The 25,841-nt window shown below is 44.6% G+C and overlaps 1 protein-coding gene across 5 annotated transcripts in view; it reads left to right on the top strand.

Moving 5' to 3' along the window:
* Nucleotides 1-25,841, top strand: part of NLGN4X (neuroligin 4 X-linked) — a 299,806-nt gene that overhangs the window by 24,525 nt on the left and 249,440 nt on the right. For all 5 annotated transcript variants that reach the window (XM_041742301.1, XM_041742305.1, XM_041742303.1 and 2 more), the window contains exons 2-3: nt 8,249-8,416; nt 11,898-11,984. The gene's annotated coding sequence lies outside the window, so the exon portion shown is untranslated. The remainder of the gene's footprint in view (nt 1-8,248; nt 8,417-11,897; nt 11,985-25,841) is intronic.

The raw sequence follows: 25,841 nt of genomic DNA, 5'->3' as shown, positions 1-25,841 counted from the left end.
TTTTCAACTTCTAATCATGGATCATAAACAGTTGAGCAAAAGAGCAGCCTGTTGTGTTTTCCCGGCTTATATGGACTCCAGTTATTCATGCCTTCTCTCTTTTTCCCCTGAGGAAAGGGAAAATATAATTTGATATTTGAGATTTGAGGTATTTCTCAACCTTTATAGAGTGGAATAGGCATTTCTTTTGTCTCCCAATCAGTGTGAATGTCAGAACCTTTTGAAATTTTGCCGAATGTTTCATGCACTGAGCAACCAGTGCCTATTGGACTTTCTGCGGGGAAGGAAGGCCTATCAGCTCCCTCATGGTGCATGTAGTGTTGTCTGGTGGTGGGGGATAGAGGCACGTCTCGAAGGATGGCATTAAGTTCAGGTGACATCATTACGTTAATAAGTGTGGCATAGTCTATATTTATGGGGCCGGGAGGACATGGGGATCCCTAGGAGGGGACGGTGACTTGGGGTTGGGTTCATGGGAGGTCTTCCAAGGGAAATAAGACCTTCCAGTTGAGAGGGAGTTGAAACAACTTGAGGATATGGTGGGAGAGAGACAGATTTTGGAGCTTGAAGTGTGCAGGGGTTCAGAGCTGGTGCTGAAAGACCCGTGGGATCTGAATGAGGGACCGAGATGACTTCTGGACTCTTGGGTTGCCTCAGTGCCGGGTCCATGCAATCCTTGGCTCAGGGTAGATACCCACCCATTTTATTTCCATCCTCAGAATAAGAGTGTTGGTAAAACTGTCAGTGGAAAAAGGCACTGAATCCTAAGTCTTTGTTGCCTTTGAAGCCCATCACCTTGGGCGCTGTTTGTCAAACCTGAGCATCAGAATCCCCTGCACAATGGCTGGGCTCCACCCATTAGGGTTTCGGAGTCACTAGATCCAAGATGGCACCCACATCAACTTGCTGCTACTCATCTAGGGGGTCAAACTCTGAGAACCATTGCATTTGGGTCTTTTCAGGTTATGTTTCCACAAACGACCGGTTTAATTTTTGACTCTGGCATACTATTTTGGTCTCTCCTGTTTGGAAGGTGGCTTTAATACCTCCAGGTCTGCAGGTTTGCTTTTGACATCGAGTCTTGCTCTACTGATTTACACGTTGTCTTTTTTCCAGGTTCCTGATCAGTGCATATTTATTGGGCATCTACCATGTGCTATGGACTGTGCGGGATGTAAAGATTAATAATAACCACCGTAAAAACTCATTGATATGCTGCATGTTATTTATTCTCCCCATGCTTCCAAATGCTTGGCTCATAATTCAAAACACTTGAAGGCAGCCGATTGTTTCCCACTTCAGGGATCCAAGGGCACATTCTGTCTCAGACAAAGGTCTTGTAATTCCAGGCTGCATGCAGCTCTCTTGCCTTCAGACACTGAGAAACCATGCACAGAACTTCATTCATTCATTTATTCACTTGATAACCATGTATGCACACCTTATTTTGAGAGGGTCATCAGACTAGATAATATAAGACATAGAAATATAGTTAAGCATCAACCCCCGACCCCAGGGAAATCACCATCGCAGTAAAGAAGACAAAATGATCAATGAAACGCTTTTATTTTTTATCATCATTATTTTTTTAATGAAATGATTTTTACTACAACACATGCACACAGAACATTCCATAAGGAGGATGAAGATAAAGACCATGGGAATATAGAGTCTTAGTTTCTTTTTTCTTTTTTAAATATTTTATTTACTTATTTGAGAGAGAGAGCAAAAAGGGGCACAAGTAGGGGTCAGGAGAGGGAGAAGCAGACTCCCCACTGAGCAGGGAGCCTGATGTGGGGCTCGATACCAGGACCCTGAGGTCATGTCTTAAGCCGAAGGCAGATACTTAACCTACTGAGTCGCCCAGGTGCCCCCAGAATCTTATTTTCCACTAGAATCTTATTTGACACTGGTATCACATAGGTGGTTTGTTATCTGTCTATCACTGCATGAAACATTCCCCTAAAACCCAGCTTAAAACTGCAAATATTTATTATCTCATAGATTTTCTAGAAGTCAGGAATTCAAGAGCTGCATACCTGGGTGGTTCTGGCTCAGGCTCTGCGATGATGCTGGAGACTGGGGTGGAAGGCTTCCAAAGGCATAGGAGAATCTCACTTAGGTGTCCCTCCCTTAGCAGGAGGTTCTAGTTCGTTGCCGCATGGGCCACTCCTTAGGGCCAGTCATACAACATTGGTGCCTGGCTTCCCTGAGTTGGGGAGGAGAGAGACAGGATGAGAGGGAGGGAGCCTAAGATGCAAACCTTCATCTTTCCTACCTTGATCTCAGAGGTGGTGCATCATCAGTTCTACATGTTGGTGTTCACCCATTTGGCACCATATGGAAAGGGGACAGCAGGACGGTGTAGGTACAGGGAGGCAGGGACCAACAAGTGCCATCTTGGAAGCCAGATTATCAAAGAAACATGTACAAAGGAGGTTGTTTATGAACTGTGTCTCGGGATGGATGGGGTTTTGTGCTAAGAGCAAAGGAGGGAGTGAGTCAATACAGGCGTGCGGCGAGTGTTGATACGGGCACTTCTCAAACGATGACATACATGCACGTGACATCGCGTGCTAATTCACGCAAATGCACATGAATGGGTTGAGTGTCATTTCAAGTGCAGGTGGTTGTGTTGGACGACTAAATTGAAACCAGAGCATTAGATGGTGGAAACCAATGGTAAGGCCAATAGATGTCGATCCGCTGGCTATGGAGGAGACTCGCTGCTGCTTTTGCTCAAGTGAACCATTTTTGAATGTCAATTTTAGGGCGAATTTGATGGAGGCAGGTAGTGGTGGAATTAGAGGTGGAGGCCACGAGGCTAATAGTGTGAATTGAGATCCAGCAGTAGTAGACAACCGAGGAAATGAAAGCATGACACTCCCGCCAAGCCTTGGAAGGTGGTATTGATGGGAGCGGGCTACGTCTTGCATAGAGAACCAGGTATTGGGGGAGCCATCCGAGCCTGGGGTCATATGTCAGCTTGTTTTCATCAAAAGAATAAAGAGGGTCCAGAAGTTGAGTGAACCGGTCAACATAGCCAGATGCTCCAGAGATCTGTGAGAGTGACACCGAGCACATTCATTCTGGTGGTGATAAGGTCACAGACGGACTTGAAACGATGTCCTTTTTTCTCCTTCATATTTTCTGTCTTTTAGTGTTTTTCTTTCTGAAACCGGCCTCCCATGTTCATTATCAGGACCTTCCCCACCACTGTCCTCCTCCGCCCACAAACCTACTTATGTCCTGAGCATCGTACCCTGAGATAAGGAACTCGTGGTAACAAGCAGTTCTTTACTTCTTCTCACATCTCTCTGCCTTTGACTCCGACAGCACACCTGGACTCTGGGGCTTGCCCCGGGCACCACTGCAGGTGGCTGACCCTTCAGCAGCGCCAACGTTCTTGGAGCTTCTCCATAGACTCTGACGTGTTATTGCCCCTCCTTCCAGGGGCTTTATCCTTCCTTGAATTCCTGAACACTCTCCCTTCTGGGTCCCCTCTATGGCCTTTCTCTTCCTTTCTGACTATACTCGTCCTGCTTCTTCAGGTACTGCTGCTCCTTCTACAGCCTCAGGCCACTTCCCTGGCTCCCAGACTGTCCCACGTAGCTTTGCCTCTGCTAGTGATCCAACCGTGCTTCCCCCAGGAGACCCCCGTGTCCTGATTTTCTGCTCTCACTTCTCCCTTGGGCTTCATCCTGCTCTCACAGTTGCCTCTTTTGGGACAGCTTCATCTGTACGCTCTGCCAAAGGCACAGTTCAGTGTGTCCAAATTCAGCCCATCACCTCTCTCGCCAAGCTTGCTCCGTTCCCTGCACGCTGTTTTCCCGGGAGAGGCATCTTCCGCACTCAGTCCCTCGTCCCTCAGTCCCATACTTTGCATCCCCTCTCTCCATCTGCCTGGTGTGAATCACTTTCTGGGTCTCTTTATTTCTCTTGGCTGGGATACATCTCTACTTTCCAGGGCCATGTTCTCACTTTACATTTGCTGTTTTGCTTCCTGTCCTATGGCTGTCCATACTCTCCCATCACTTTTTAAAACTTTGCCCGTTCCACATTCCTGAATAATAGGTTGCATCAGAGGACTATCCTGTCCAGAAACTGTCCACAAGCCCACATGGTCTTCCATCTCCTGAACCAGCCGTCCTCGCTTCAGTCCTGTGCTCTCCCCCCAGGTAGCTGTTTTCCATCCAAGCTGAGCATCGCTGGGATTCACCACACCTGTTCCTCGACTTCGTGCCCTGTCATCCTCAGGTTCTCCTTCTACCTGGGTACTCTCGTACCCCGCTCTCCCATGCTGGTTGGGAAAACTACTCCTGTGTTCCTCCTTTACTCGCACACTCAATACGTCCTGTCACCATATGTGTGCGGTTTTCCCCCTAAAACTAAGCCATTCTCTGTGATGCTAAGAGGGTGTCCTACAATTCAGTTCAATTTGACACTAACTGGAGAAGCCACAGGTGAAGGGCTCAGTCCCACAAGACCATTTCCACTGCAGATGACAATTGCAAGCAGCTCAGCCCCCAAGTTACTCTGTCCCCAGCTTTTCTCTGACTCGAGTACAGATCAAAGCTTCCCACAACCCCCTCCTTGGATTGCATCATTTGCTAGAACAGCTCACAGACCAAAGGGAAACATTTCCTTAATGTCTTCTAGTTTATTTGATAATAAAGGACGTCATATAAAAGATACAGGTGGAGAGATTCATAGGACGAGGTCTGCGAGGGTCTCGAATTAGGAGCTTCCATCCTCCTGGAGTTGGGATGCACCACCCTCCCAACCATGGATGCGCTCAGGATGGAGAGGGGCTGGAAGGTCCAAGCTTCTAACCATGACGTGGTTTTCCGGGCGACCAGACCCCATTTTGTAGCTATGCTGAAGCCCACCACGTCTTGCCCCGTTAGAACAAAGGACACTCCTATTACCCAAGAAGTTTCAAGGGACTTAGGAGCTCTGTGTGAGGGACCAGGGTCAGAGGCCAAATATTAGAAGAAAGGTGCTCCCAGTGATTTAATCACTTAGGAATCCCAAGGGTTTCAGGAGCTCTGTGCCAGGAACCAGAAGCAGAGCCCCATACATTTTTTTCCCTAGCATTTTACCCATCTCCATACTTTATCCATCCCATGAGGCTAACATTCTGTTGTGCGCACTGTCTCCTCTGACTCTGGCATGCGTTATGGACCCTCGTCTCTGGCACTCATCAGTTCCTACCGAGGGAACCAGGACACCTGAGGCTTCCTAGCCACGTAAAGTTGATTTTTTTCATGTTCCAGTTTTCTCATCCATAAGAGAGTTATTATGTGGAGTACCTACATCTAGAGATGTTTGCAAGACAGATAAGTTAATGAGGCACGTAAAGTACCTTAAAATACAGGCACATGGTAAGGCAGGCCCTTCCTATTGTTTATCTTTGGTCTTATCTTCCTCCCTCTTGCTCTGAAATGCTTTACCAAGGATGGCTTCATGTTATACTTAGAATAAACCCCAGATTCCTTATACTGACCTATTTGGCTTTACACGGTGAGCCTCCTGCCCACCTCCCCAGCTCCACCCCATGGCATTCTCCCATTACCACCCTGCTGGTATACCAGTTGTCTTTTGGTTTTGTGATCCAACTAAGCATGTACCAAATTAGGGCATTGCCTGTGCCACTTCCCCTGCCTGGAACCTCCTCTCTTCTTCCCACAGAAAGTGGGTTACATGCTCTCCCGTCTTCACGTTTATTAGCCCACTCTTACTCCCCTCTTGGCGCTCCGTCACATTGGAAAGCATTTTCATTTTTTGCCCTCTTAGGTGTGTTTTAATGTTTTTCTGCCTTTCCTTAAACACATGAGTCCAGCTCAGAGGAGGTGCACACTGGGTGTTTGTTGAAGAAATGAGTAATTACAAGACACGCTGCGGATGTTCACTGAATGAATGAAAAGCCAGAGGTTGAACGTGGTGGACAACCTGGCTAACCTGGCTGTTAGCAGCGCAGCCATCGCGGTTTCTTAGACAATATAGCCAGGCCGGAGACAGTATGAGGGAACAACTTTGATCTTTTAACCTATTTGTTGTAGAAGGAAGTTTGTCTTCCACCTAAGGGAAGTCGGTTCTTCATCAAGTATTGAACTTATAGACTAGCGTGATTAACCGAAAATGTGTAGATTATTCAATATATGGATGATTTATTTCTAGATGCTATTTTTATATTATTCTTTTTTTTTTGCTGGTTTCATGCATGTCTCTAGACTTTTTACAATTCTTTTTCTGTATTTTTTTTTTAAAACAGTGTCAGAGAAAGGCTTCACGTTTCCCATTCTAGTCCATGCCTAGAAAATAGAGAGTGATAAATTTTAGGAATGTTAAGGATTTTGGAGCTTAATTATTTAATGTCTTACATGAAAGCTATAAATCTGCTGTGCTGTGCTGTTTGTTCCTACTGCTTGCTGAAGAGATGCCTTGAGTCCTTTTTCATTTTATTGTAAAGGTTTGTGTCAGAATTAGCCATGTGGACAATGAATGAATTCCTTGAATTCGTCCAAAATGTGGGTTGACTCAGGAGGAGTAGAATTGCGTAAAATTGATTATATACATTTTAAGTTATGCTTTTTATATTCCATAGAGAAATTTCTCTCCTCGTTGTTTTTCACTCGACTTTTATAACGCTAAAAATTAAACAATTTGAACATTGTATAAAACTGGGAGCCAATCCAAGTCAGAAACAGATGTTTTATTAAATATGCATCTTTTCAAAAATGGATATAATTTGGAGGATTGTTCTGTTTGAGAGATGGGAGATAAAATTTGGGTTAGATAAATTAGGTTACTTATGTCAATTTGAGCATTTATATACACATCTAGAAATATCCAGGGTGACCCCCTGAAACCTAGATATATACATTCTCTTCTTATGTGAGCATGCCTTTTTTTTAAAAGATTTTATTTATGTATTCATGAGAGACACGCAGAGAGAGGCAGAGACACAGAGGGAGAAACAGGCTCCCTATGGAAGCCCGATATGGGACTCGATCCTGGGACCCTGGGGTCACGACCTGAGCTGAAGGCAGACGCTCAACCACTGAACCATCCAGGTGCCCCATGAGTGTGCCTTTTATTATTTTTTTAATAGCCACCCAAAAAATCTACCAAAATGAACCTTCCCCTCATTTTTCCTTCAGAAATTTGGTAGGTCACTGAGACTCAAAAGAAAATTGAATAATGAATGAATAAGCCTGGGATTAAAAAAAAGGTTTTTCTAGAGGCACCTGGGTGGCTCAGTTGGTGAAGCATCTGCCTTTGGCTCAGGTCGTGATCTCAGGGTCCTGGGATTGAGCCCCACGTCCAGGATCCCTGGTCAGTGGGGAGTCTGGTTCTCTCTCTGCTCTACTCCCCCTGCTCGTGATGTCTCTCTCTTTCTCTCAAATAAATAAACAAAAGATTTTTAAATACCTCTGAAATATATTTAGGTTTTAAAAATAAGTTTATCTCCTCTTGTTTTTGCATATGTGTGTGCAAGTCTGGTGCAGACATTCAGACTCGGGTGCTGCCAAGCCTTGGGAGCCCTGAGCTGAGTCGTGGTGTGGATCCCTTGAGGGCCCTGTGAGCTCTGCAGCTACCTCCTGCTCCTGCTTTCTGTATGCTTTACTCTGACACGTGGCCCCTCCCACCCTCCTCTCCCAAGGCTCTCTTCCGAGCGGCTCCTAAGAGTTTCTTAGAGCCGTCACCTCCACCGAGCCTGGCATTTTCTATTCCTTTTTTTTTCTTTTAAAGAGTTTATTTATTTATTCATGAAAGACACAGAGAGAGGCAGAGACATGGGCAGAGGGAGAAGCAGGCTCCCTGCATGGAGCCCGATGTAGGACTCAATCCCAGGACCCCTTGAGATGAAGGCAGACACTCAACCACTGAGCCACCCAAGTGTCCCTGGCACCTTCTATTCCTTTATGACTGGTACAAGAGCTCCTGCAATTCATTATGAGTACTTGCTCTGAGGATGCCCTCCCTCACAAGAAGACATGTCCTCTAGGACGGGGGTTGTCCCGTTAGTCTTCAGAATTCCTTTCCTGGCCTCATATCTCATTTGTGGTCTGCGCTCAACCAACACCTGTAAAGTGAAACGATAGGATTTCTAGACAAGATTTGTTACCAGTTATTTAGGTACAAAGGGATACAATCATGCCAGTGCCCTCTTGGAAAGTCCGAGGTGGGTGTATGAATGGTACCTTTTATGAAGGTATTTAGATCTTCCTGTCTTATTTTCTAGGTATCCTTTGGACCTGCTACCCAGGGTGAATGGGAATGGCCATGAACGTCTTCATGAGCCTCCAAACCTTCAGTTGTAAAGATGAAAGTATATGGAGAGGCTTCCTTGAAACATTATCCTAGTGTGGGATATATCACTCCCCGTTCCACGCCTCGTATTCCTCCAAAGGTCTGTATGCTTTTGACTCATGTGTTCTCCGCATGCTAAGATTCTATCAAAATGATATAATTGTATGGTAACATTTGCTAACATATTCATGAACTCTAATATTGCTAATATATTAGTGACTCATAAATATTGCTCTAATTACTGCTTCCCCCTTTTTAATCCACCTTGACTGTTTGAAAACTATCATCGCGGGCCATGTGTGTCTTTAAAAGATTCCTTCCTAGGGGCACCCGGCTGGCTCAGTCAGAAGACTATGTGATTCTTGATCTCAGGATCTTAGGTTCAAGCCCTATGTTGGATGCAGAGATGAGTAAACAAACAAACAAAAAGGCCATTTATAATAAAAGATCCTTTTCTGTGTCAATGAATACATATGAAGTACAGTGTAAGTCTTCACAGGTGATAAGTATTTGACAGGGCGTCATTTCTATGTCAAAACGAAGATTAAACAATAATGTCACGTCACTTTCAAAATAATCAGCTATTTGTAGTCATATTTATCTGCCTTTTTTTTTAAAAATTTATCTGCCTTTTAAGGCGTTTGATTATAGGGCATCCACTCCAAATGTAATGGTAAAATCAAGACGTATTTTGAGAAAAAAAATATTTTCGTCTAAAGAATTTATTCTTTAACCTTTGAGATATGCTATTCGGCACATGACTTACATCTTAGAATTTTGCTTCAAATACAAGAAAGGATTCCTGCATCACGTCCCATGGTGAATCATGCAGCAGAAATCACGTGAGGAAAATGGAGTATTTGCGTGGAAGAGAGTTGGCGATCTGCATTGTCCCTTGATTTCGATGGCTAACCCGGAGGTGGCGTAATTTAAGTATGGATGTCGTGAAGGGTCCCTCCCTGTCTCTGACTCCTCAGCGTTGAGTTTCTCATACAAAATCCCCTCTGGGAGAATGTTACGCTATGACTTTGCACCTAATGGGTTAGCCATGAAGAAGAAACTAAGAGTGTTTCGAACGTATTTAACCTCCTAGAGCAGGAGACGTAGTACAACGTGCGTGAAGGATTGGGGGTGAGTAGGCTCCAGTAAGAGAGGTACTGGGAGATTACGGGAGAGAGGGAAGCAGGACGGGTGGAAACATTCCTGGCTGGGGCGGGCCAGCTTTGAATACAGCTCAGTCCAGCTACAGATGAACAGACTTTAACTTTAACTGGGGTGAAACGACCAGGGACTTTAACTGGGCTAGACGACCACACACTAAGCACTACATAATGGGAATATTTATTTTGTTCTATCAGTTGTTAGGTTTATCAGATTTTAAAAGAAAGCATATGCTAATATGGTTAATCATTCTGTCTCCCTTGTGTACCTTAAAAAAAGAACCATCAGGGCAGCCCCGGTGGCTCAGCCGTTCAGCACTGCCTTCAGCCCAGGGCATGATCCTGGAGACCCGGGATCGAGTCCCACGTCGGGCTCCCTGCATGGAGCCTGCTTCTCCCTCTGCCTGTGTCTCTGCCTCTCTCTCTCTCTGTGTCTCTCATGAATCAATAAATAAAATCGTTTAAAAAAAAGAGCCATCAAAATTAAAGCAAACGGAAAGAAACAAAAGCTCAACCTTAAAATAATAATCAATGAACATTTTTCTGTGCCCCATCACAAGAAAAAAAAATTGTATTGGCCAGTCAGACATAATTCATACTAATGTCTGTAGAACTTTCCTGAAACACACATGGAGTTAACTTTGCAGTTGTGTATGTAGCACTGGCCTGCGGTTTAGAGCCCAGATATGACCTGGGATTGGGTGAAGTAGGAACAGCGCCAGTTTTTAAGTTGTAGTATTAACGTTACAGCGTGAGAATAGCACCTACTGTGTGCATCACTCATGCACTGTGAGGTTGTCTTTGCTATCAATATCAAATAGCCTCCTTCTCACGGACAGAAACCATGTCAGCTGTAGATTCCCACGGTGTGGGGACTGAGAATGTGGGATAGAAATGATATTCCTTGTCGCACCGGAGCCCGTGTAGCAAGATAGATGGAAGGGAAACTACCTGGTGTGAGTCCAGCCCCACCTTTTGCAGCTCCGTGCTCTTGGGCTACTTGGCTACCTTCCCTCTGGTTCCCTTGGATGTCCAGGGAGACTCAGTTCTGCCTCTGTCTGCCTCAGAGCACATGACTTATATGACTTAGTGTGTGAACATTGGTTTTTCTAACTGTAAAACAGATGTCATGATAGCTACCCTGCACGGCTGTACAAGGGTCGGCGATGTTGAACGCCGTCGTGATTGTTGTTACATATGAATTCACTTTCCTAAATATATTTTAATCAACAGCGTTCTTGAAACCCAGAAGAAGTAAATGTGCTAGTTGTTATGAGTAATCAGAGCATCATTAAAATAGGACCCTGCCTTCCTACAGTTTATTAATGCACTATTGGCTTGCTGCCTTTGAAACCCAAAGACCTCATCTACTTGGTACTAATATTCCTCAAGCACCATGAGAAGTGCATTAAATGAAGTAGTCTCTCTTTCCACTTACTCTCCTTCCTCGAGCTCTAGAATGGTGAGTGTCAGTCACAAGATGAGACCCTGTGAAAGAGCTCACAGGGAGCCACTTTGCCTTGTTGTGATCCTCACTTGAAAGTGGAAGGAGCCGCACGTTGCTTGAGAATCACCCTTTAAAGAGAAGAGTCCAGGTTGGGATGACAAGAATAATGCTAAACGATCCTGGGGGTGACTTCTGCTCGAAGAGACACTAGTGTTGTCATAGTGGGGGCCAAGCAAACAGGGCAGTGTTTGGTCTTGCCCATCCTGACCCTTGGCTGTAGGCGAAGAACACTGGCTGCCTGCTGAGGCTTGCTTCTTGCAAGCAAACGATCTCCAAAACATGGATCGACTCTTTACACGAATTGCATTTTTCGAGGATTTAAAAGTCTTAATTTAAATAAAGCTAGATCGGGGATCCCTGGGTGGCGCAGCGGTTTGGCGCCTGCCTTTGGCCCAGGGCGCGATCCTGGAGACCCGGGATCGAATCCCACGTCGGGCTCCCGGTGCATGGAGCCTGCTTCTCCCTCTGCCTGTGTCTCTGCCTCTCTCTCTCTCTGTGTGACTATCATAAATAAATAAAAATTAAAAAAAAATAAAGCTAGATCGCACGTAGATATGCACTAAATTGTCTGTCATCGTCAACGAAGATGTAACAGAGCCCAAATGAATACCGACGAGACACGGACTGGAAGCCTCAACCTGTCTGTTTATCCTAAATCGTCACGCTGCACGAGGACCAGGATGGTGGGATGTGGCATCTACAGTTGGCCGCACCTGCAGGGGTGTTGTGTCATGATTAGCATCTTGCCTCATTAAGGACCCAGTTAAGAATCGCTCCTTGCCACTACCAGCTACTTCCGGTAACAACCCCAAAGCAAAGTTATGCGAGCAATAAAACATTGCCCTTGACGCACGCACACTCATCTCTTTTATGGGCTGGACCAACATACCTCTTTCTTGTTTTTGTTTTAATAGGGACAAAGGTGTTGAGATGGAAAAGACGTCAAGCGTATGTCCGTGGAGGCATTTCTAAAGGCGTCTTCCTAGAAGGACGATGTAATGGTGAGTATCCAAAGGACCCATTGGCTTCTGCTGACTTGCGCTATTGATGCGTTTGCAGCCTGGGTAAATCAAATCTCGCCGTGCTTTCGGGCTCCTGTGGTAGTCGGAATAGTTTCCTTCTTCAAAAATCTATTTGAAACGAACCAAAGTGCAAAGCCGTGATTTCAAGCTCATTTGCAGTGCGTGTAATGGTACATGTTGGAAATTCGGGGCTTTGTAATAATTGCTTGTTCCTCCAAATAGCCACGATGTCAGCTGAGTATATCTCATTAATTAGCTGTGCATAAATGAGAGGCTCATCTTTCTGATAAACCGCTCCAAAATTTACCCTCAAGCCCATGGGCCACTGGAGGCCTACTCCGTTCTAGAGTGAGCATCTGCAGCTACGAGGGCATTTGAATGGTGGCCGTCCCTTCAGAATGACACCCAAATGCTAGACATGTTCTAACCCAGGCAGAGGGCCCACTGCGGCCACGGCATCTTTCTATCTGGAGAACAGATCCCAACGAAGGGGAGATGGGTGGGATATTTCTGTGATCTATGGATGTGAGCGCTTGTTAATAAAATCGTTTCGCACCTTGAAACCTGGGCCCGTTCCTTCCCATACTTAAATTCGAGAAAGGTTGTGTTTTCATGTGTTTCAGGTAAATGGTTATGTCTTTCCATGGTTGAGCTGTCCACTTGAGCCCTGAATGATTATATATCACTCACATATTCATTATCTACCGTTTTTCTTAACAATTTGAGTGGCACAGCTTCCAAATATTTCCCGCCATGGAGACCGCAAATGGCTTTTGGCTTCTTTACAGCCCATTGCATGACTTCCATATCTTTAGTCGGTGACAAACTTCTGTAGGATTCCTGGATTCTACAAGATTGTCAAGGTCATATTTTTTATGAGACCCTTGTTCCCAGCAAACTGGATTTCCAAATCCCTCTCTCATGTCCTGCCATAAAACTTTTTTCCTCCCCTAAAGATAATTTTTTAATTAGCAAAGACTCACGCTGTCCCCCTTTTGTTATTAACATGCAAATTTGGAAGATGATTATAGATGGCAAAATGGTTACTATTTTTAGCTCGTGTAGGTTATTTTACCAAAGGTATTCCATGCACACACACATTTCTCATCAGCACATACAGCAAATCATCATTAACAGCACATTAGGTAAATCCCTTTGTCTTCTGAATTGTGCCATGAGTTTTTTCCCCCCCTGTTTTTATGTCGTTTTTCAACCTGGAAGAGCGTTGCTATCTAACGGGGGCACAGAGTCTTGGAAATCTGTCTTCCTTCTCACACGATCACATTTTGGAACGGCGGCCCGATGCAGCTTGGCCATAATCATTTCGGTAGCCGCTGTGCTAGGAGCACTCTGTTTAATATAATCAGGCTGTCCTGGTTCCAAGGAGAAGCAGTAGTAATAGGTCTGGCATCGCGCTCCGAGCCGTGGACGAGCCACAGCTCATAATGTGACAGCTCACATAATGAAACCCAAAGGGAACATTATATAAAGTGCGCAATCAGGAGAGGAAAATGAGGACTTCTGAATCTAGAAAGACCTCTCACTTCTTGGGCCATGTGCACTTAGGTTCAATCTGCATTTGAAACCACCAGGCAGTATGGACACCTGTGTGTGCAGGAGGCTGCCTACCTGCCCGTCTGAATCGGGGTGGGCTTTCCGATCATACTTTGGGGTGGCCGGGATGAGGGGTGATCCCATGTTGGAGCTTCTCGTGTTGTATCCCGAGGATGGCGTGGCTGGATGAACAGCTCATGGCAGGGAGTTTTCGTGTTCGGGGATTCTCAACGTGTCTACATAGGAGCTGAAAGCTCCGTGGGTCTTCATTTGGGTCATTCACGATGGGTGCAGGCTTTGGTGGCCAAGCACCCACATCTGTGCATCGGGGTGGGGGGGGGCGCTGATGCCTTAATCTGGGGCTGCTGCTAAGTAGCTATATCTGGGTGACCAGGCTTCTGATATACGTAAAGAATAGAGAGGCAGGCACCCGTTCCTCTTTGTTACGGGGAATCTGTGATTATGAATGAAGGAAAGCAACTCCTTAGGAAGGACAGATCATTCATGAAGCCTCTTGATACTTGAAAATTTCAACATATGCCACTTTAGTCACATTTTCTCTACAACGTTGACTGAGCATGTTCTGGTTTTGTAACCTCTGTGAAAGGAGACTCTTTGCAATGGATTTTCTTTCTTTTTCAAAAAAATTGAAAAAAAATTTTAAACTCAACGAATGAGAGTTCAGTGATTCATCAGTTGCAGGTAACACCCAGTGGTCATTCCATCCTTTGCCGTCCTTAGTGCCCATCACCCAGTTACCCTGTGCCCCCAACCCCCTTTGCGATGGATTCTTATAGGGATCTGGGGTGGTCTTGGGGAACCAGCATTAGAAATCCCTTGATTTTATTCCCAAGATGGCTTGGTTCATCTCAAAACTGATGACCAAGGAAAAGTCCTTCCACGGTGGCTCTGGAATCATAATTTTCATTTTCAGGTGAAGTCATCCAGAGATGAGCCAGGAGTTGGGAAGTCCAGTATGATAGGGAAATGAACGTATGAGTATTTTGAAGATCCTGATGAGGACTACTCATCGCCTAAGAATGAATTTGAATGCTGAGATAGTTTGTTTATGCTCTTTGTAGTTCTGAACACAGTATGCCAACAGATCTATCCATGCCAATGGATCTTTTATTGAATATTTTGTGATTCAGGATTGCCTGGGTGGCTCAGTGGTTGAGCATCTGCCTTTGGCTGAGGATGTGACCCCGAGGTCCTGGGATTGAGTCCTGCATCGGGCTCCCTGCAGGGAGCCTGCTTCTCCCTCTGCCTGTGTCTCTGCTCTCTCTGTGTGTCTCTCATGAATAAATAAATAAAATCGGTAAAAAAAAGTATTTTGTGATTCAGAGGGACACAGTAGTTCTGCAAATCCAATTGGTACAGTAACTGGGATCAGACTTAAATATAGAAATATAAAATATACATAAATATAATAAATAATGTAAATATATGTAATTTTATTATACATGTTATCATATAAATAGAAATACTTTGTTTTTGGGTCTCCTCGATTCTTTTCCTTTCAACTATTTTTCCGAACCCATAATCTTTCCTTTGTATCAATACAATACTGCCTGCCTCCCCCCTGCCAATTTAATGCTGCTTTTCTGTCAAAATGATCCATTTCAGAATAGAAAAAAAAGGGGGGCAAGTGTATCTAGTTAAGTAGATCATTTTACGCTATTTATGAGTTATTTATGCATAAGTTAATTTTGTTGCACTCTGGAGGACATAAATGAACTCAGCTTTTGGGTAAATGACCTCAATACATGTAGAGGCATAAGGGGAGCCAGCTATGGCCTGTGGGCAGGTCACCTGTTTTTATAAAGTTTTATTGGAACACAGCCACACCTTGGCATTGACTTTTTCCTCTACGGCTCTTCTACACTGCTGTGCCAGAGTTGAATGATGGTTCAAGAGCACAGGGCCCGGAAAGCCAAAAATACTTATGTGCAATGAGCTTTGCCAATCCATACTTTAGGGCATGGCATGATGCTTTGGAGGGTAGGAAGGCCGTTCATGGTGAACATCTTGGTTTCACAAAGCAGTCACGAATGGAAATATTACCTTATTATATATGCACGTATATATAAAATACATGTATATACGCACGTACATGCATATAATAGACGTGTATGCGTGTATTATGTACGTACACATGTAGATGATATATGCATATGTACACAGATGTTTTCCCTTTGGGAATTCTATTAATGCCTCCTCTACATACAACCTTTCAGACACAGAGCAGGTGTTTGTGACCATGCATCAGTGGGGGCTGGGAGCACTCGGGAATGGCACCTGTGGAATCTCTAGTCACCGGAGAGAGATTGGATGACCATCCACGCAGCACGTGTGAGGCCTCTGACACACACCGCCGAGCACGTGTCCTCTTAACTTTTGTAGCAGTAGATTCCGATTGCTGTGTCTGTTAGGGCTCAGGTTTACAATGAAGCCAGTTGACCATGGGGAGCCACCTTGACTGATGTTACCATGGCCCCGGTCCACTTGTCTTGTGATCTAAAATAAAAGAACACTTGATTAAGTGCAGGCAATTATTGTGATTTTTTTTTTCTTCTGCTTCACTAAACTTTTGAACCAAGTGCATTTCCTAAAGTTAAAACCAAGGAGTTCATTGATTCCATCTTTGGTGTGTTTGAGAATTTGAGAGCAACATAATTCTGACTCAGCATGCTTCCCTGAAGTGGGTAATTAATATCAATAGGGAACGGGGTTGTTTTGTTTTTCTCTGGCAGGTTGTTGGATGTCGTACTTGGCGTGCTGTGGTAGTAAATATTAACAAAATATATTTCGGTCGCAGATGATTGAGGATCTTTTGCTTAAGAATGTTCCTTTCATATGCCCTATTTCTTTCCTTTTCCGTAGTGAGTGCTGAAACAGGATTTTCCATGATGTCCCTGAGTATGAATTGATTTAACCATGACGTGGGGTGGGTGGGGGAATGCAAAACTTAGGAGTTTGAGAGGCCAAATGTCCCCTCGTCCCCATGAACCTGGTTAATATACTAGCCTGGAGCAGTGTTCATCCTTCCCTCACATGAACCTTCAGTGTCCTTAGCATGCAGTTGGAAATTGAAGTATTAAATTTTCACTCTTCACCCCGTATCTGGCACACTGCATGGCACACAGGAGATTCTCGGGAAGTGTTGGGTGAGTGCAAGTCAATGTGCTCAACCGTGTTGTTTTGGAGTGGGGCAAGACCTCGCCCTGGCTCAGCAGACCACGTGGGCCAGTGACAGTGCACGTCCCTTCAGCTGAAAAGGGAAAGGAGTGAGCCTGCATGAAAAGGGAAAGGAGTGAGCCTGCATGATGGCCCCTTTTGTCCGGCCTTGTCTGAAGCTTCTCTACAGATTAGCCCAGAGCTGACCACCCTCTCAGAGGGTGCAACCTTTTTCTATTAAGCAGAAAATCCTTCTGCAGTTCTTTCTTAATATTATTACATCATTGCAAAAATACGCGATGGCTCAGTAAGAGGGTTCTGACCGCTGACTAGGATATGTGTGTTGGGGAGGGTTTCCCACACCATGAAGCAGGTCTCTGACAGCAGCTGAGTGTCCTACAATTCAACCTGATGCTAACACTGTCTACCTGGGGACAGTGTCAGACCTCACAGGGTCAGGTCTCAGCCCTACAAGACTGGCCAGCCGACACTTCAGATACCAGTTGCAAGTACTTGTGCTTCTGACCCACGACGAGCTGTATAGATCAGAGCTTCCAATGACCCCCTCCTTGGGTTCCATTATTCTGCTAATTTGTAACTTTACCTTGGCAGCTGGTTCATAGAACTCAGAGAAACATGGTAGTCACCAGATCAGAGGTTTATTATAAAAGGCTATAGCTCAGGAACAGCCCAGTGGAAGAGACGCGCAGAATAGGTATGGACACAGGGCACGAAGCTTCCTTAGCCTTTCTACATGTGCCTCTTCCCCCGAACCTCCCCATGTTCACCACCCTGGAAGCTCTCTGAACCCCATCCTTTTGGGTTTTTATGGAGGCTTCTTCATTAACAGGCATGGTTGATTCAATCATTGGGCATTGGTGATTGATCCAACCTCCAGCTTTTCTCTTCTTCCCCAGGGGTCAGAGGCAGCTAGGTCAGAGATAGGAGAGAAAGTTCTAACCCTCTTTTTTTTTAAGTTTTAACCCTCTAATCAATCACAGGGATGTCTCTACTAGCAACCAGCACCCAATCCTAGATACTTTCCAAAAATCACCTCATTCACACACCAATGAGCATCTTTAGCCTTCTCACCACCTAGTAAATTCCAAGGGTTTTAGGAGTTCTTTGCCAGAAAGATGAAGATCAAACGTATTTTTCTTATTGCAAATCACAAACATCACATTCAGGAAACCAAATCTTTTATTTTCACCCAGAGATGAATAAGTATTATTTTTCTCCCTGAATTTTGTGAATCTGGAATAAAAAGAAAATAAATACAATCTCTTACGGCCTTTGTCTATAGGTAGTAGGCATTTGGAAGCAATGAAGTGTAGACTCTACAAAGTTTTTTTTCTTTTCCATCTGGTATTTGTTCTAGTCTCATATATATGCACAGAAGAATATAAATTATTTAGCATTGACTTATCTGTAATTAAGTCTTCTAAATGGACTAGTATTTTAGCTGCTATATTTTCTTCTCAATTACTTAGAAAATTCAAGCCTTCCTTGGGGAATGCTTAGTCTTTCACTTCTGCTTTTAATGGTAATTGATCGGCGTGTTCAAATTATGCTGTTCTGGGAAGAAGGTTAACAAATAAAATCTGGCAAGGTGATAAGCAAAGGGCGTCAGATGAATGAAGAGCACTCTGTGTCCAAGATGTGTGTCCTCATTAATTTCTTACCTTTCCAAAGTTACAGATTCATAGTGAAGGTAAAGTTTACAAATGGGAAATGTGCTGGCTTCAGAATAAGTATTCCTGTGATCTGTCACTATTAGGATTTTTGTTTAAAAGCCTTTTATAATCATGACTTTGATAGAAGTCTTGACGAATTTAATTCTTTTCCTTTTAAAGATTTATTTTGTTTTAGAGGAGTGAGAGAGAGAGAGATCAGTGGGAGGGGCAAGGAGAAGGAGAGAGAATCCTCCAGTTGACTCCCTGCTGAGTGCAGAGTCCTACCTGGGGGACCTGGGGTTCGACCTGGGGGACCTGGGGTTCGGTCTCATGACCCTGAGATCATGACCTGAGCCAAAAGCAAGAGTCAGATGCTTAACTGACTGCACCATCCAGGCGCCCCTATTTTAATTTTTTTGATAAGACATCATAAGTTTAAAATATTTAAACCAAATACTTGCCCAAAAACTAATGAAGGAGGGGACTATAGCTGGCAGTGAATAATTGACATTTATCATTTTATGCTTGGAAACCTCAGATCACCGTAAACATCTTACTGTGCCGATCATCGATCATGTTTTACCATCAACAAGTTGTGTCAGGTACTTAGAAACCATTAACCATTTGTGTGGTTAAGTCCTAGAACGAGTCTTGGAAATGATGTGACATCAGCCATCGCTTACACTTTTTAAAAGGAGTGAACTATCACTGAGTTGGGATTCTAGAACATCTGACCAGGATGAGAACTGATTTAAGGAGGAAGTCAGGGAATCCCTGCGTGGCTCAGCGGTTTGGCGCCTGCCTTTGGCCCAGGGTGTGATCCTGGAGACCTGGGATTGAGTCCAACATCGGGCTCCCTGCATGGAGCCTGCTTCTCCCTCTGCCTGTGTTTCTGCTTCTCTCTGTATCTCTCATGAATAAATAAATAAAATCTTTTTTTTTTAAAGGAGGAAGTTAGTTAATGTCAATTTCATCGAAAGTGCATGAGAACATTTGAAGTCATTTTCGACAGTGACGCCATCTTGTCTTTGTGTCGCTGAAGATCAATGAATTGATCTTAGATTTTAAGGAGTAATTGGGGCAATTCATGTACGGAGATGGTTAAATTGCTTTCAAAAGAAATTTTCTTTTCTTTTCTTTTTTTTCAAAAGAAATTTCAAACTGATTCAATTGTTCAGGGCTGAGAAAGCAAACTCCAGCTCTAATGGTGTACATGTCCTCGCCAATGCCTTGCACTAGATCCTTGTTGAGGATCTTTCATATAGGATTTCATATAGGATTTTTTTTAAAGATTTTATTTATTTATTCGTGAGAGACACACAGACAGAGAGAGAGAAACACAGGCAGAGGGAGAAGCAGGCTCCATGCGGGGAGCCCGACGTGGGACTCGATCCCAGGTCTCCAGGATCAGGCCCTGGGCTGAAGGCAGTGCTAAACCGCCGAGCCACCCAGGCTGCCCTCATATAGGATTCTTACGTTCCCTGTGTTTGGAGATGCAATGGCAATCTTTCACATCCAACAGGCACCGTCCCGCTGCTCTGTGCCTGTTCTGTATTTCTTAAACAACTAAGTCACAGTTACCCTCCCCCATTTCTACTCTTTCTGCCAGGTGTTAATTCCTCACGGCTGCTGTGACACATGATCATGACCTCAATGGTTTGAAGAGCATGTCTTAATAAAAACAGCTCTGGAGGTCTGTTGTTGGGGGCAAGCATCAAAGTGTCCCCTGGAGTTGGTGTCTTCTGGGAGCTCTAGGGGACAATGCATTTCCATGTGTTTTTGCACATCAAGGAGCTGCCATTCCTTGGCGTGTGGCCCCATGTCACTTTATCCCTCTGCTTTACTGCACACATCTGGTCACATCTCCTCTGACTTGACTCCTTGCTTCTTTCTTCTATTAAGGACCTTATAATTCCTCTGCACTCAGCCAGATCGTCCAGCACCATTTCCCTATCTCAAGATCCTACATTTAACCACAATTTGCAAAGTCCTTGTAAAGTCCTTTGCCATGGAAGCCTATATACAGTTGACTCTTGAACAATATGGATCTGAACTGTCAGGGTCCTCATACATGGAATTTTTTTTTTTTATCAATACAGTCTTATAAATGTATTTCTTCAATCTCGTGATTTTCTTTTTCTTTTTTTTTTTTAAAGATTTTATTTATTTATTTATTCATGAGAGACACAGAGACAGAGAGAGAGAGAGAGGCAGAGACACAGGCAGAGGGAGAAGCAGGCTCCTCGCAGGGAGCCCGAGGCGGCACTCGATCACAGGACTCCAGGATCATGCCATAAGCTGAAGGCAGACGCTCAACTGCTGAGCCACCCAGGTGTCCCATTCTTGTGATTTTCTTAAGAATGTTTTCTCTACCTTACTTTGATGTACAAATACAGTCCATAATGCATAAAGCATACGAAATATGTGTTGACTTTATGTTAGTAAGGCTTTAGTAAGTTTAGTAAGTTAGTAAGTCAACAGTCAGCTGGAAGTAGGTACATTCTGAGGGACTCAGAAGTTAGATGTGGATTTCCAGCTGCACAGGGGTCAGTGCCTGGTTGCTCCAGGTTCAGGGATTCTGGGAATTTGGAAGTGCATGACTTTGAGGGGGACATTATTCAGCCTACCACACACAGTAGGCCACGATCTTGTGAGTGCCTATAGATGCATCTCAGCTGTCTTCATCAGTGACCTCCAGGACATCTCTCCCCTTCCTTGGGATCCTCTTCCAATCCCTGATGAGCTCTTGTTTCTCCTCCTTCTTCCAAAGGCTGCTTCCAGAGCCCTCTCCCCTTCTCTTGCTCCCCACTCCCCTTCCTTCTTTGCTCTGTCTCCTTTTGGTATCCTCCCCTCTGTACTTGAGGGAGGCTGTGTCTGGATGTTCCCTCCTTGTGTGAATAAAGACCAGGGGGCTGTTGGAGTGGCCTCTGGTGACTTGGCTCCAAGTCTCCTATTGCACCCCATTTCCAACATCCTTCCACATGCTCTATCCTGGGCAGGTCCAACCATTCAGAACCTTCCAGAACTAGCAGTATTGACTCCTGCCCATTTACTTATGGGAATTATCTTCCACCACCATCCCATCTGACACAGTGCCCCCCACAGACAAAAGTGATTTATTAAATTAATTGAATTAATATTTAATTATCGAATTTATTTTATTTATGACAGAGCATTATTTTATTACTGAAGTCGATGCATAGCAACAGTCTCATGACTTTGCCCCATCTCTTATAAGCGTATTTATATTCATTCCATGGTATGTGCATCTCCGTGTGAGGTATATTGTAACGGATTACTACGGAAGTCATTAAAGTGGAGGGTTCTTTGTATCGTCTGCTAGAATTTATTAACATGCATGCACAGTTGTCAAAAGAGGGTCAGTGTTCCAAATGACCCGAACCGTCCTCATTCTGCACAGCCCCGTCCTCATGCTCTGGAAAGCCGTGGATGCACCAACGATGGTGAGACTGAGGTTCTCCCCAAAGCACAGAGACTTATCATCGCTGTCACTTTACAGGCACACGGACAAACTATTGGTGAATGCAATTGTGTTTGCCCCGGGAATCCTCTACCTTCACTTTACTTAAAGAAAAATGTAGGCCAAGGTAGTGGGAATGAAGCGATAACTGTGTGCGTATGGCTTTGCTCCAGGGGAGATTCTAAAGAGTAATGCTTTCAAAATAACATCAAGAAATCAAAGTGAAAATTGAAAAAAAAAAAAAGCCATCAGCCATTTAGACCTTGTGAAGGTCATGTGGAGAACCGCTTACCTGAAGTTTACAGCAACTCTGACATCTCTTTGTTTTTTGTTTTTGTTCTTTTGTTTTGTTTTGTTTTGAGAAAATCATAGTCAAAGAGATTCTTTTTTCATTTTTTTAAATTTTTTTCTTCTTAACACAGTTTCTGCTGCTACTTTCTATATTTATAAACAGTAAATGAATGCATTCAGCATCCGTTATGTACAATAAGCAGACATAGCCTGCATTACATTGGATGCCTTTCACTATGGTTTAGTGTAGCGCTCGCTCCCATGCATGAGCACTTAGCACTTTTGTTCTCTGTAGTTTTCTTGTGTGTTAAAGCCTTTTCAAATTGGACCCTTTTCCCAAAGCTACACATCCATTTTTCAAACACAAAATGAGGTGAATGTATTAAAATCTTGAAGGGATCTCAGTGACCGAATATTAATTTATTTTTTTTAAAGATTTTATGTATTTATTCATGAGAGACACAGAGAGAGAGGCAGAGACACAGGCAGAGGAAGAAGCAGAATCCTCGCAGGGACTCGATCCCAGGACTCCGGGGTCATGCCCTGAACTGAAGGCAGACACTCAACTGCTGCGCCACCCAGGTGTCCCAGAACATTGATTAATTTTAATCATGTCTCATGAGCTCTGAAAAAGTGGTCAGTTGTCTTCAGTGATAACTGAAGTGATAACTAGTAGATGACAGGGAGTCATAAGGAGATGTCCTTGGGAAGGCAGAGAGGGACCCTACGTCACAGCCTTGTAAGCTGAGAAAAGCTACTTCCTTCTCCATCTTATTTTTGCACTTGGCTTCAACCCGAACTTTGATAGTGTCCTCCTGATTTGCACTTGCCTTTTGGTCCTGGGAGAGAAGCACCTGTTGTGCCTACCTGATTGACCCGAGAGGCCAGGTTTTGGGCAGCAAGTAGTCAATCATGAGAAATCTGAGCTCAGTGAGAGCCCACTGAGCAGATGAGGATGGTGTGAACCCAACACTGTGCAGATGAGGTTGGTGTGAACCCAGCACCGTGCAGATGAGGACATCCGAGTCTGTGAGCACCCACAGTGACCAGATCAGGGTACCCCACATGCACATCGGGCAATTCCAACATCTGGGCTTCTCTCCCTTCGCAATGCCATGAAAATTACATACGTAGCAGGACTCTAAATTTTAGCCTACTGTATTTTCTTTTAAAAAGACTTCTTCAAAACCCTTGACACTCATAGGAGGTGGTTGACATTTAGGATGGCATGATCTTGCTGCTGGGATGACATTACTAGAAGCCTTATCCCTGTCTCCTGAGTATATTAATGTTTTATAGCTTTTGTCAACAAAATATGCCTGATTTTCCTTACCGTGCCATTTCCAAACCGTACCGGTTTGGTGTCTTTTTTAGGTCTTATTGTATAGGAGCTTTTTCTTAGCTCAGACCTTCAAAAGCTTGACTTGATGTTATCTCTTTGCCAGTAGCATGGAATTTACTTTCCTCGGTTTTACCTGGGTTATGAGAACTACCTCAGCGCACACACACACACACAACTGACAAGATCAATATATGCTTAGCATTTCTATATCCTACTCGTTTTTAGGATAAGTCAGCGAGGGAGGCATGTTTCTCATGCTCTTTTGAACTGTGCATATAATGTTGAACGATGCTGACACTGGTCATAGGAGTGGCTGTCCGTACGTTACGATACCTTATTTTAAAGAAAATGAAATAGTCAGCGGCCACTGGTATAATTATGGGTGCATTTGTTTGTTCTGTGGCTTTTGACCTTCCTTTCACACACGTGGCCCTATTTGTGCCGACAGGTTAGGCAGATCAGAGGTAGCTTGTCCATTTTCCATGAGTAGAAACTGAACTTTAAGGAAGTGAAATGGTTGCCAGAAAAATCACGGTGGGCTCTTGTTCAGTGATTGTCTTGTCCATTGTGTACACAAGGATCACAGGAGATGGCGCCTTCCTAAAAGGAGCATGAGTGATAAAATCAATATATGAATGCGGACGTGCATCGGCTTCTCTTCACGGCGAAGCACATTGTGGTATTTGCTCAGGCATCAGAATTTGGTGGATGAACATCATAACCTTTGATTGTGCTGAAGTATGTTATGTATCCTGCATTTTATCTCGGGTGGTCATGGAAACCGTGGTCATATTCGGGAACACATGGGGAGAGTGCTATGACCTGGCCAGGTTCATGACAGCCCCCATCGTTGGGTGTGTCAACTTTATAGGTGCCTCCTGGTGTTCTTTAAAATTGCCAGAGTTTCTCCCACCTCTAAGCAGTTTTTCATGTTCAAAGGACGTGACTCTGAGTGAGTAATCTGTTATTTTGCAACTGACTAGAATTATAGATAAATCTAGACCATCCTATACAGGAAATACACACATGCCAAGATATATTAGAATGCCTGTGGAATCAAAACAATGATAGATGGAATCGGATACTATTTAAATGCTTATATAAGGGGGATTGTGTATCTTCATGGGTGTCATTTTTTTTTCACCATGCCACCCTAGCATTCTAGTCCTGAGCCCGGCGTTATCTCTTTGGGCCATCAACCATAACAGGGGCTGACACTGAGATAGCTTTTCATCTGTGCCAGGACCCGTTCCAAGTGTGTTTTATATGCTAACTCAATCACCTCAACCACTGTATCCAGCAGTTACCATCCATATTGGTTGCCAGCATTCATATTGGCCGCTACGGCAGGTTACTACAAACTCAGGGGCTTAAGACAGCACACACTTACTAGGTTTGCACTTGTGGAGTTCAGGAGGCCAAAGTGGCGTTCAGAAGTTCAGCAAGAGCTAAAATCAACATGGCAGCAGGGCTGCATTTCTTCCTAGGTTCTAGGGGAGAATGTGTTTCTTTGCCAGGGCCAGAGTCTGCCCCGTTCCTTGGCTCGTTGCCCCCTCCTATGTCCAGAGCCACTGGCTTGAGTCCTTTCCAATGATCATCTCCCTGGGTCTCCCTCTTCTGTGTCCCTTGTTCTCTTCAAAGGATCCTTGTCCTGCCATTGGGCCCACCTGGGTGACCCAGGATCATCTCCCCTCTTCTGTGTCCCTTGTTCTCATCAAAGGATGGTCTTCCTGCCATTGGGCCCACCTGGGTGACCCAGGATCATCTCTGCTCTTCTGTGTCCCTTGTTCTCTTCAAAGGATGGTCGTCCTGCCATTGGGCCCACCTGGGTGACCCAGGATCATCTCCGCTCTTCTGTGTCCCTTGTTCTCTTCAAAGGATGGTCTTCCTGCCATTGGGCCCACCTGGGTGACCCAGGATCATCTCTGCTCTTCTGTGTCCCTTGTTCTCTTCAACGATCCTTGTCCTGCCATTGGGCCCACCTGGGTGACCCCGGATCATCTCCCCTCTTCTGTGTCCCTTGTTCTCTTCAAAGGATGGTCTTCCTGCCATTGGGCCCACCTGGGTGACCCAGGATCATCTCCGCTCTTCTGTGTCCCTTGTTCTCTTCAAAGGATCCTTGTCCTGCCATTGGGCCCACCTGGGTGACACAGGATCATCTCCCCTCTTCTGTGTCCCTTGTTCTCATCAAAGGATGGTCTTCCTGCCATCGGGCCCACCTGGGTGACCCAGGATCATCTCCGCTCTTCTGTGTCCCTTGTTCTCTTCAAAGGATGGTCTTCCTGCCATTGGGCCCACCTGGGTGACCCAGGATCATC

Source organism: Vulpes lagopus, chromosome X, assembly GCF_018345385.1.
Source record: "Vulpes lagopus strain Blue_001 chromosome X, ASM1834538v1, whole genome shotgun sequence".
Taxonomy (NCBI): Eukaryota; Metazoa; Chordata; class Mammalia; order Carnivora; family Canidae; genus Vulpes; species Vulpes lagopus.
The sequence above is the reverse complement of the archived record's forward strand: the minus strand, read 5'-3'. Positions and strand labels throughout refer to the sequence as shown.